Raw genomic sequence first — 4,421 nt, 5'->3', positions numbered from 1 at the left:
CGTGGTTGACAGCACAGGCTGCTATTGCAGAGGACCTGGGTTCAGTTCCTAGCACATATACATGGCTCATAATCATTTCTAAGTCCAACAAGTTTTCTGACTTCTGAAGGCTCCTTCATGCAGGCGGTATGCATACATTCACCCCCATATACAGATACACATAAATAATGAAAATGTTTTTAAAGCCTTTCTTGAGGCAGGGAGGGAGCACTATCTGGGCTCCATGCTCAGTTATCTAAGACAGGTCTGGGAAGAAGCCCGAGTATTTTTAAAACAAGATTTGTAGGAAGAAAAAGATGGGGAAAGATACAGGATTTTGGAAGGAAATCCTAGCAGAATTCCTGAGTTCAGAACCTTGGGAATGTTTTTAGAAGTATTATCTGAAGACCAAGAGCCAAATCAGGAAATAGAAGAGAGATATGCAAGAAAAGCCCAAACCCCAGCCAGGATTTCTATCCCAACCAGCATGCCATGTCCAATCATATTGGTGTGAGATATTTGTCACTTATTTTCAAATATGCTTTAGGCAGAGTAGAACACAAGGTCCTAGACTGGATAATCACACATGTCTTATAGTAACAGTAAAACAAAAGCTCTCAGATAAGATCCATTCCCTTCCTCTTCCTCATCACAATGGCAGCCACAGCTCCAGTGAACACAATTCAAAGGAAAATAAGACCAGAGATGATTCCCATGATGGGGGTGGTGGGTTTAGGAGGGTCTGGGAAGAGAAGGAAAAGAAAGAGAAGGTGTGGGCTCTGGCCCCCTGCTCTTAGCCATGACCTTCTCAGGATCTGCAGAAGGGCTCCCACTTCTAATGACCCCCCCTCTGTGTCCACACCACTCCTTACTCCATTTCAGAACAAGGGGCTGGGTTAGTGCTTCATGCAGCACATGGCATGTGTATCTCTGCTCCTCTCCTGAAGGCACCACCACAGCTGCTCACTTCTGGAAGGTTCCATCCCCTGCAGGCCTGGTCTCAACAAGGTTCATGTCCTGGGTCTGATCCGTCCCATCCCTTTACCAGATCAGGGTGATGTCTGAAGGGTAGAAGTTCAGGGCCCAACACCTCAGGATGATGTCTCCTTCGGGTCTGAGGTGATGGGTCACATGTGCCTTTGGAAGATCTGAGGGGAAGAGTTGGACAATCCAGGCATCTAAGATTCTTCCCTGAACTGCACAGTACTTATGTGACCAGCCTGGGAATGGAGAAGAACTTGGTGGTGAAGGGATTTAAGCACAGTACAGTAGTCTTGACTCAGGCATCTGGGATAACCTACTCCTTGGAAAGCTCTAGAATCAGGATGAAGCAAACAAGATATACTTCAGATCTCTCAAGGGAGAAAGGAGCTTCTGGTCCTGATTGGGTGAGAGACTGAGCAGCATCATTGGAGCCAGATTCCTAAGACATTGGGAATGTGCAGAGAGCTCTGCCTGAGAGAAGCCATAGATCCTAAAGGGTTGTAGACTGGGGTCGGCTGTTAGTTATTTCAGGGGTCTTCTCTCCTGCCTTCCTCGGACAGACTCTCAACCATCCCGAGAGAAGGTTGATCCCTCGGGAGAGTTTCTCTGTCTGGTGTTTGATCAGGAAACCCAGGATCCCTCTTCCCTCTCCAGATGCAAAAAGAGAAGCAGTATTTCAGCCCAACCTATCTTCCTCCTTTCTGGGAAGACGTGAACCCGAGGATAGATGGAGGAGATTCCTTGCTGCCTCTTGTACCTGCTCCTAGAAGAGTCTCCTTCCCTATCTCCAGGTATGTGTGGAGTGACTCCAGCCTCCTCCCACTTGTGCAGCATGATCTGCGTTACCGAGTCGTCTGCAGTCCAGGATTGCAGGTCCTGGTTTAGGCGTGCTGCTCATGTCCTGGGAGGAAGACACCCTTTGGCTCCACATCGTAGCCTGGCCTCACCCCAGGTCATATTTGAACCGAATACTGTTCACGAAAACCAGTCACTGGTCCTTTGTGGTTCAGGGTCCCCCCAGCCTGGAGTCAAACCTCACCCCAGGAGACCCGAGAATTCGGTTTAGCCTATGAGGATATGAAGGGGCCGTGACCTCAATCCCAGCCCTGGGATCACTCACCATCCTCGCTGTGGTTGTAGACACCCATTGCCTCCTGCAAATTCACTCAGGAACTCTTTGCAACATCCTTGATGATGGCCTGAGTCTGCCGCTCCAAATACTCTGGCCACATCTGCTTCACCTACAGCGTACAGGGCTCCATTCTCTCTGACTTTTCCCCTGGCTGTTGTAGCACAGGAACTGTGTGTCGTCCACGAAGGTGAAGGAAGGCTCCCTCAAACCAGGCTGGGACACGAAGGTAGCCAAAAAAAAAAAAAAAAAAAAAAACTGCAAAGAATGGAAGCCTGGAGGCAGAGGGCGATGAGATCCAGACCCATCTCCCCGGACCTGTGGAGATGTTCCGGCCAGGAGGGGAGCAGGGCGTGGGGCTCAGGATGCAGAACCGAGAAAGGAACAGGAGGGTCTGGCTGGGCGAAGCGGAGGCACGGTTCCCAGGGTACCGTCCCCTCCCGACGCCCTTGCCTTTCTAGGCCTTGGTAGTTTTTGTCCCTCACTCGCCTGCTCGGACCTGGGTCAAGGCTAAAGCTCAGATGAGCATCGGTAGGAGGGCAGACAGCGCAGAACTTCCCATCCTCGTTGTTTAGAAGGCCTAGAGGGATTGAGACTTTGTTCCTCTATGTAGATGGTATAGAATTGTGGGTTGTCAGGAGAGACCACGGTGACTGAATAGCTTTCTCCAGAATTCAGTTATTCAGTAGGAGTGAGAATGTGTGTTCAGGCAGAAGAACCAAGACAACCGACAAAGGTGGTAAGCTGGAAGGAACTCAAAGGTAAGGAGGAATCCTTTACTCTTGGCTTCTTGTTACCCCAGATACCTCTTTTGCAGACCAGACCTGAGAGTCATTTTTGAGACCAGGGAATTTAGCACCCTCTTCCCCCTGCATCCAACGCCAGGGGCTGTGCATGAAATTCTAAGCATTTAGTTTTCAGGATCTCTATAGGCTTTTACAAATAAATGAGGTCCTCAGAGAGATGCCCCGTATTACATCGGCCCACGTTTATCGTATTGAAAACCCAAAACGCTGGGCATTGGTGGCACATGCCTTTAATGCCAGCACTCGGGAAGCAGAGGCAGGTGGATCTCTGTGAGTTCGAGACCAGCCTGGTCTACAGAGCTAGTTCCAGGACAACCTCCAAAGCCACAGAGAAACTCTGCCTCGAATCATCCCCCCCCCCAAAAAAAACCCAAAACAATGGGGGCTGGAGAAATGCATAAGACGTGGTTTGTGTTTCCAACATCCATGTTGGACAATTTTGTTTTGTGGCAATGTAAATAAAGGTTCCTCAAAATCAGATAATCTGGAGACCAGGAATACGGACACAGCCACCTGTAACGTCAGTTTCCGGGTTCTAAGCCCTCTTCTGGCCACCTCAGGCTCCTGCAAACAATTGGTGCATGTGAGGAGCCGCCCTCGCTATCGCTATTGCCGTTAGAAGATGGCGCTGACATCCACTGTCAGTTGGAGTTAACTGTCGCTGTCAGTTAGAGTTAACTGTCGCTGTCAGTTGGAGTTAACCGTTTAAACTGTGCCTCTCCCGTGACGTCATCTGGGGTGATGTGCAAACCACCAATCCCGGCTCTACACATCTCACTCGGAGCTCCTAGGCTTATATAAGGGGCTGGGTTTCTTAGCTTGGGGTCTCCCTCTAAGAAGCTGATCATCTATCTCTCAAGATGCATTAAAGCTTTACTGCAGAAGGATCCGAGTGTTCTGCGTCGTTCTTGCTGGCGAGACGGTAGCGCGGGACATCTGGTGCCGAAACCCGGGAACTCTTCAACATCGCCGGCGCCGCGGGAGACCCCTCGGAAAACGGGGCGGATTCAGAACTGCAGGGACGTAGGTTCAGAGAGGTATGCTTTATCCTGAACAACCCTTTTCTCGACTTTGGCCTTAGTTTGTCATCACCGTGGGACGGGTCAGTGGAGGCTTTGGTGCTAGTCCTGTTTGTCCTTCTCCTTCATCGTGGCTGGTGCTGACAGAACGGCGCTGTCCGTCTGGCGCTGTCCGTCTGGCGCTGTCCATCTGGCGCTGTCCATCTGGCGCTGTCCATCTGGCGCTGTCAGTCTGGTGCTGTCAGTCTGGTGCTGTCAGTCTGGTGCTGTCAGTCTGGTAACGGAGTTGAGCGCGTTTTTTAGATAAGCTGTCAGCGCGATGGGGTCGTCACAGTCAGTGGTTACAGCCTTACAGACTGTGCTAAAACAAAGAGATCTTAAAATTGCACCACGAACACTTCAAAATTTTGTGAAGGAGGTAGATAGAGTGGCACCATGGTATGCTTGTTCCGGGTCCCTCACTGTGGCCTCATGGAACAAGCTAGGTAAAGAACTAGACAGGAA

General features: G+C 50.2%; 1 pseudogene; it reads right to left on the bottom strand.

Moving 5' to 3' along the window:
• Positions 1-662: 662 nt before the first annotated feature.
• LOC101830838 lies at positions 663-2,654 on the bottom strand (annotated as a pseudogene).
• Positions 2,655-4,421: the final 1,767 nt, after the last annotated feature.

Source organism: Mesocricetus auratus, unplaced genomic scaffold (assembly GCF_017639785.1).
Source record: "Mesocricetus auratus isolate SY011 unplaced genomic scaffold, BCM_Maur_2.0 Super-Scaffold_100027, whole genome shotgun sequence".
NCBI classification, from domain to species: Eukaryota; Metazoa; Chordata; class Mammalia; order Rodentia; family Cricetidae; genus Mesocricetus; species Mesocricetus auratus.
This window is presented reverse-complemented; position numbering and strand designations above follow the sequence as displayed.